This window comes from Patagioenas fasciata, chromosome 3 (genome assembly GCF_037038585.1).
Source record: "Patagioenas fasciata isolate bPatFas1 chromosome 3, bPatFas1.hap1, whole genome shotgun sequence".
NCBI lineage: Eukaryota > Metazoa > Chordata > Aves > Columbiformes > Columbidae > Patagioenas > Patagioenas fasciata.
Genome location: NC_092522.1, coordinates 32,090,462 through 32,099,336, shown reverse-complemented (window position 1 = coordinate 32,099,336; position 8,875 = coordinate 32,090,462).

Genomic DNA, 8,875 nt, shown 5'->3' with positions numbered 1-8,875 from the left:
TGTCATTTCCCTCTATATTGTTACAGGAATGCTCTGGATTTTTGCATGAATCCTTTGGGTTATAAATATCCCACAGAATATAATGGAAAATATTTTTATAGAAGAAAATGTTATACAAACCAGCATGATCCCACTCCTCATCATTTGTTCTAGGATTACTCAAAAATGTTAATTTCTCTATCTGGTTTTCATAAATAGCTCAGACACCCCCAACTGAACATAAAAGTGACTTATATTTGATAGAAACAGTCTTTTAGGTCCTTCAACTGCTGTTTCTGGGTTGTCTATTTTGGTCCTATTTTCAGTTGTCACGTATGGCACAGAAACAGAGTTGGCAAAGCACCTCAGCTACTCCTACAAGTGTTCATTTGTGAAGCAGCCATTAACCAAAGCCAACATGGCTCAGGATATTAGGAAAAGTGTGATCTTGAAGACCTGTCATTAGTAGATTTCTTCAAAGGAAGGAAATACTAGTTCAGGCTTCTCAGTCTTTTCACTGAGGCGTAAGGGATCTCTTTGCCTTTCTACTGCCAGTGTCCGATTTTGTGTCCCACCTCCAAGACACTTAGGAAAACCCTTGCACTTATACCTTCTCATCTCATTCAATAGATACTGATCAGGTCAACAGCCATGAGAAGTGCCATAATAATAATGTCATGAAGCACTTCAATAAGTAGATTCATTATCAGACTTTTATTATTGCTAAACAAATTTATTCACCTTCCAGTAAACACAAAATAACCCAGCACTCTTAAAGATGTTACAATATCATAACCACATTTGCTGAGCCTCACTTCTCGCTTCCTGAACAAAACATATCCAGGCCTGGAGGCAGAATAAAGCCAAGTACAGATACTGAGGCTTGATTTGTGGAGAAATGAAGTATTTTGCACCCCCTCCATCAGTATCTTCAGGAGTAAAACAAAATATGTGAAAAAATAAGTCTGAAATTCAGCCTCAATATCACTATTAAAAAATCCAGTGCTTGAGGCATGGCTGAAACAGGGCAGATAAAGTACAGAAGACCCATTCTATTTAGAATTTTGAATGAGCAAAAAGATTATCTAATAGCAGTCACTACATACTCACATGAGATAAATATACCAGTCAGTTGCCTTTTCCAGAGTCCTATCAAAAAAGCAAGAAATATCAATGATGACAAATTAGAACAATTAATTAAAAAACTAATTTCAAAGAGGAAAAAAACCAGGAAGCATTAAAAATAGATATCTTATTTGAGGATCATCCATAATTAGCATCTCCAATATGACACAGTGGTGTCTCTGCTTGCCTGTGAAGGATTTATAGTCTTTGATAGGTTTTGTGCAGATGTGCTGAGCAATTTTTTAATTTACCGCAATCCAAATATGAGTAGCTATTACAACAACAAAGTGTTGTGAATCATTCTGTGATTCTCTTCTAGCCTGCTAACAGTAACTATGTTAATCATTTAAATGGCTTGCTATATTTCCATGTTTTATGTAGCAGTATTTAAAAATATTCCCATCATCCTAACAAGGTACACTGCTGAGTTCACATCATGTCAGTCACTGTATGGCTAAATACTGATTTGAAAACCTATCCAAAGAAGACTGTAAAATGAGTACGCCAGTCACAGCCAGTCATGGAAAAGCAGGAAATATGTTAAGGCAACAGAATATTGCTTTTTCTCTAACATTTAGGAAGAGAAGCACATAAATCACTGTGTCATAGCACCTAAAACATTTTAAACTGTCCCAGCTGTAACAGCAGGCTGCAGGGCAATATTTTTGCTAATTCTAATTATTGTTATTATGGGTATTCAACTTTGGTATTTTTATTTCCTTAGAACCACTCCCCCAAATGATTTAAATTACAATTTTATGTTCTTATGAAATAATTTCACATTACCGCTATTATTAGGGTGTCATCTCTGATTCTTGGTCACTTCTTCAGTTTATAGGTCGTTACAGGCAAATCAGACCTCACTTATTACAAGTGTTTTCCCTTTTCAGTTGAAACTACGCTGAGATAGATTCGTTTTCTACTGTAGTAACATTAGGGAGAACAGTTTCCGTTACATTCTATGCTATATTTTGTTTAATTTTTATTTCTCAGTGGGACACACCATGATGTTGTTCATGAAGCTTCACTCTCAAAAGAAGAAACAGGCTTTAACTTCAGAAGATCTAACAGAACACTACAATAACCTTTAAAATTAGAGGGCAGCATTCATAAAAGGAAAAGATACATTTGATAAAGGAGAAAAAAGGCAGAAGCACCAAACAAGAACAGGATACAAACTGATCTGTTCTGCCAATACTGCAAAGAAAGAGAATAATGGACACAATGGAAAAAACATTGCCTCCCTTATCACAAAATGGTTGAGTTTGGAAGACATCTCTGGAGATCATGTAGTCCAACCTCCTGCTATACTGGAGTCAATGAGAGCAGGTTGATCAGGATCTTGTCTAGTTGAGTTTTGAGTATCTCCAGGAATAGACTCCACAGTCTCACCAGGCAACTTGTTCCAGTGCTTGATCAACTTCATAGAAAAAATGTTTGTTCTTACATTTTTTCTTAATGAAATCTCCTGTGTTTCATTTTGTGCCCATTGCCTCCTGTCCTTTCAATGAATACCACTGGCTCTGCCCTCTTTACACCCTTCCTTTTGGTATTTGTACACATTGATGAGATTCCCATCCCAAGCCTTCTCTTTTGTTCTCCAGGGTCAACAGTCCCACCTCTTTCAGCCTCTCCTTGCATGTCAGATATGCCAGCCCCTTAGTCACCTTTGCCTCCCTTCGCTGGACTATCAATACAATTTCTTACTGAAATACACGTTGCTTATGCATATTTATTACATACATTTAAAAAAATACTACATCCCCCTTTAAGGGGAATGATGGAGTTGGATATGGTTCCACAACATTAATTTACTCCATGTGGTATACCCATTATGATTTTTAACCTGTTTGTGGAGGGAGGGGACACGATCCGTCATCCATTCAGTCTACAAATGGGCAGACTATACATGTTTGTTTCCTCTTCCCTCTTCAGTCTGAGGCTCAAGGCCTTATTTTAACATTTATAGCCAAACTCTGGTCTGAAAAAAATAATTTATTTTTTTCCAGAGAGTTTTCAGTGTAACTTCTTACTACCGTAAGCAGCTGTGCCACAAATGTTCACAGCATCCCTCTGAGGCAAGGTAGTATCTCTACTCCCACTTTACAGACAGTCTCTGGCCTGAATTTTTAGAGAACGTCAAATTTAATTGTGCTGTAATTGCCCCCACTGACTTTAGTTGCAGCTGCCAGTGCTCAGCACATTTGAAAATCTAGGCTTCTAGGGCTGCAGACTGGTTTGTCCAACACAATTAGCTTAATCATAAAGCACAATATTTTTATCTAGTGAGATAACAGTTTGGAAGAAGGGAAAATCCTATTCAGTGAAATCTTTATGGCTACAGCTCCCCCGCATAACTGTCCTTTCCACACTCCTTCATTTCTTAACCACTCCATGAGATATACGGCATGCGGTAATGAAATATGAAATACATGTATTTTACTGAGCAAATCTCTCACTTGAAATGTGAGATCTTGGGTTTGAAAATAAACATGATTCAGGGCTCAGCTACGGAACTGTATTTGCTACTCCGACAGCCAGGTCCCGCTGCCCTTGCTCAGTCAGCTCTTTTGCAAGGCATTAGCCTGATCTTACATTTTCCCTGTAACAAGTTTCCAGAAGTAAGCGTGAAAAGGCAGATCACTTTCCACTACCCACAGGAAACGAAATGACCCTTCTTTTGTCAGTCGGATGATACATGATCTGTATCCTATGCAGATGCCAAAGCTAGTACGGACTTGTTCTCATTAAACAAAGATAAATATTGGAAGCACATTTAATTTGCAGTGAAGGAGCTGCATAGGCTCCAGCTAAAGTCTCAGAATTAGTTCTGTTAGCTTTAAGCTATTCAAACTTAAGGCTGAGGTGCTGGATGATGCCATTACAGGCTTTACTTCTAATACATTAAAAAGAGAAACGGGGGGGAAGGCTAAAGTAGCCATAAACTACACTTGCCTCTTCCTAATCTTCAGGCATCTCAGGGCTTTAATGACCTAATATAACAACTCTAGAGAGTAATTTGCATTATGGCAGCCTTAACCCAGCTGTCCACTATTCAGAGAGTCCCCAGTCTATCAGACTGCCTCTGCCAGCGCTACGCCAGCAAACTGCAGATCTCTGCCCATGTTCAGCCGAAGCCGGTTCATTTAGCCCCATCTCCCGAAGGGCAGGGGGCAGAACTCCACCCCATGAGGCTCAGGACTCGTTGTTTGAAAGGCTGCATCTTGCCTCACTGTCACAGCTAAAATCCAGACCAAAGTAATGCTTCTAACAAAACTTTCCAGAAATGGGATGAGAGGAAGGGGAAGGTGGTTTTCATATTGCTCTGTGGATGGCCTCCCTCAGGCAGAATCTCTCTGACTTCCCAGGCACACAGCAAAAGCCGTCTGTCCTCATCCATGTATTCCCTGTGCTGCTTCACTCCAGTTATGCCTAGGGATGGTATAATAGGTCTCCCTTCTGTGTATGTTTTATTTCTGAGGCTGATGACCCGAACACGATATAAGCACTGACAGACATTGTAATTGTATAAACTTGGGGGGGAAAGAGGGGAATTATATAATCATAACAAAACAAATTGTCAAGAATAATAAGATTTTCCTTTTAGTGTAATAATAGTGTCATTAATTATCAAAGAAGAAAAAATAACAATGAATCATAGAGGCTAAAAGTAAATGAGCCTGGAGACGGCAATTCCTTCTTATATAGGAGTGCCCTCTGCAGTCTAGTTCCTGGAGAGTGATGCTGTGCCAGCTCACACGATAGTGTGCCAGAGGAAATCAGAAAGAATTTGGTCAAAGCCAGTGCAGTAAGTCAGGATGTGGGGCCATAATGGGCACCTGGAGTATGGGATTCACAGTACTAATACACCATTTCCTAGACTAAATGCCACCCCCTTTTGTCTGATGAACAAGCTGAAAGACTTGGGCAAACCTTGGTGGTGTTTGTTGTTTTTTGGTTTTTTTTTTTTTTTTTCAGATGTAAATGTTGCAGCTGAGAAGTAACAACTTATATTGTTGCTTTTTAGACACAGGGCATTTTACTCCGTGTTTTAAAACTTACCAGAAACTGTAAAGTGATCTTCAGGAATGTTCTTCAAAGGGGACATTGTCTGTGTCCTTTCAAGATTTTGAGCTCTAAAGCTGGTCACATGCTGCCATAATATTTTAATGTCATTCTTTGCTGGCAGGTAGCAACTTGCTTTTCATCAGTGCCTTATGTAAGTAACCCAACCGTTAAGATGTGACCTCATTTCTAAACATGTATGTTTCTCCATCAACTGTAAACTTTACAGGATCATCATTTCTGCTTTTATCATGCTTCACAAAAAATTACTATTTTTAATTAAAAAACAAAAGTGTGTGCAAAAGAATATTTAATTTGAGAGGGAAAACCCCCTAAGCCTCTAAAAGTTTATACCACTTCAATTACTTTTCATGCTTGACTATGTGGCAGGGAATACTTCATTATACCAGGTCACCAACTTTGACATCTCTAACCTCACAATAATAGTCCTTTTTGTAATGTACCAAAATTGAAAATCAGTTTAGTTTATGTTCTCCCTAGGTTCATGGCTCCAGTGCCTAATATATTGCTGACTTGTATGCCAGCATTACTCCCTAGTGAGGAATATTAAATAGCCACAGCGTATATTAGAAGGGGTGAAAAGGTCCAGCTCAAGTCTGCTGTATATTTCACATTCATTAGTGCTTTAAAAACCCAGTAAGTTGCATAATGTTTCCACTTATCTGTGAAATTGTGGTATGATTCATATCACAGGCATCTTTAAATGATTTGTAGTCCACTATTTAAGTATGTATTCCACATAAAAAAATACTTCCTGGGTTTGTGTATATGACTTGTGCTAGTCAGTATCATAAAAGAGGCACAATAGTGCCTGACCTTTACTGCTATAGCAAGAAGTTCATACATCTAATGAAAAAACCCCAAATAGCCAACAGGAATGGCGTAATACAAAGCACTTCTGTTTGGAAAAGTGATTTTTGGAGCTTATCAAAATGTGAACGCTATTTCCCTCCATCAAAAACTTCTGTTCTTTCCCCTCCTAGTATTCTCCATGCCTTCTAAAAAGTTCGTGGACTGTGTTATGAGAATTAATGCTAGTATATGGAATACAGTATTTGACCACTGCTAGCTGGTTTGTTCCTTGATCCTGCTAGTTCCTTAGCTCTTTGTGAAACAAATTGGACCAGACCTCTGCCTCTTTGGGGGACTGACTTTACCAGTTAGTGTACCTGCCTTCAGTACTTTTTTTTTTTTTTTTATATGGAGCAATTTTGTGAATGGTAAGTCTCCAGTGTGTAGTAAACTATTTGCAAGAAAACTGAAGATGCTAAGTTGATGAGAGTAAAACAAAAGCTGCAGCAGACTCAACAATAGATGGGCTCAGTCAACAGTCTCCTGAAATAATCTGGCCTGTAGCTTTGGGCTGTTCTTGAGGAATCATTTGGGAATCACTTATTCTTCCCGTCAAATTTTTGGGAGTGCCAAATGAAGTTTCACTGAACTACCATCAGTCAGAGAATTCAGTAGCTACCATGCTGTCCTCTCAGGACTTTAACTGACTTTCTATAGCAAAGCTTGTCCTTAACATGCCTTGTTGCATTTTGTGCAATCACGGCCACTGCTGGCAAGCCTATGTGTGCACCTAGCCTGCAACTCTAAAATATGAAATATGGTGTGATGCGGGAGAAAAATGGACTCCAATAACTCTATGAGAGTTATAAACTGAAACTGTTTAATGCAAAAATTGATCAGGTTATATAGCCTAAAAACTGATGATTGTGCACTTACGTGATTCGGATTGGATAATTACAATAGTCTACATGCTGCCCACATTCCTCTAATACATTATTGGTTTCTATCTCAGACACCCATCACCTCCCATGCCTCAGCACAAACCACTTTAATTTCCCATTCTCCTCTTTCTTCCTCAACTTTCCCATTCTCTGTGGTCAAGGACATTTCAATGACCCTTAACTTGTGGCCCAGATCAGCTCGATGCAGTCTTGCTCACTGCACGCATGTCCATTTGTTTCCAGAAACCAATGGTAAGACAAGGGGTAATGGGTTCAAACTGGAACACAAGAGGTTCCACTTAAATTTGAGAAGAAACTTCTTCTCAGTGAGGGTGCCAGAGCACTGGAACAGGCTGCCCAGGGAGGTTGTGGAGTCTCCTTCTCTGGAGACATTCAAAACCCGCCTGGACACATTCCTGTGTAACCTCATCTGGGTGTTCCTGCTCTGACAGGCGGATTGGACTGGATGATCTTTTGAGGTCTCTTCCAATCCCTGACATTCTGTGATTCTGTAAAGTGAAAACACCGTAAGATCGCAACCTTTTAATTAGCAGTATGTTGTTATAAACTTGGTAAAGGAATTACTGAGTGAAACTGTACAAGCTGATTTATATGAGTCAAATGAGATCCTCATATAACAGATCACAACAGCCAGCCAGCCTTGATGTCTGTGAATCTGTAGGAGTCTCAACTAAATAAGAGAATAAGATCTTTTTCAGTTCTAATTTCTCTTGTATCCTTTCAAAAAAAACCACAAAACAAAACGAAAACACAAAAACCCTACACTTAAAGAAATGGTGCTTTCTGAAGAAAAAAAGCCTTGCATACAGTGGGTTTTTCCTTTGCACAATAAAGTTTCTTCTCTTTTGTCTCTAACTGTTTTGTCTCTTGTTTCCACAAGGTGTAAAGCAAAGCAACAGACAATTCACATACATCGTTATTTTGTTTTACCCTAATGATGGTGGACATTTTTAGCTTCTCTCAAAATATCGAAGTATTTGTTGGAACTTACTGTTTAAACAGAAAACAATGTTCTTTCACTGAAATAGACAGCTTAGTTTGTCATACTGATATTCATATATGTACGAATATAAACAGAATTACGTTCCTGAATTTTGATTCCAGGGCAAATATACTGTTTCTTTTTACTGTCTAATCCTTTTTATTCCACTGTTTCTTAAAATTCTGTTTTCCCTTTCTTCTGCTGTCCATACCAAGTCACCTAAAGGACATTCAATCCATTAAGATGCATGTGGGTTTCGATTGTGCAAAACAAGCTGTCTGGTGTATAGACAGATTTTCAGCTCGACCGTCTGAACTAAATCTTCTCTGTGATACTGCACAGGCAAATCCTGAAGATCTGGAGCACGTTCCTTGTGCAGTGTCCTGTGCAGATGACCTTGTTCACCACACCTGGGCCCAACCACGCTTCCCTTGCAGTTTGGCTGCCTCACATGTTCTGGGCTGATGGCACGCAGCTCTGGCCTCACCTCCTTCGTGGGAAAGTATGTTAACATTCCCATGGAAAAAACGGCCACTTGGTTCAAGTATCCTGACCAAATTTTGACTTCGCTACACATCTGTCAGAATAATTTCCTCGATAACTATTATTTTCTTGGTCAGCAATGTGAGGATATGGTCCTCTTTCTTCCCTTCTTCACACTGACTCTACGTGAGCACAGTAGTTGCCTATAGATGACACACTGGTTCAGGTTATATGACATGGTGGGCAGAAATATTCAGATAAAACTATAAGCAAACAATTGAAATCATTATTGCAATTTGAGAACCAGCTACAGAGTACTTGGACATAAATCACTTTGTGTGAGCACAAACACAAAGGAAATATTGCTGAAATGTTGGCTTGCAGCCATCTTAAAAAAGGTCAGATTTTTTTTTCTTAGGTGAACCATATGTAATAACATGACACTTCTAGCTAACATCTTTTTTTT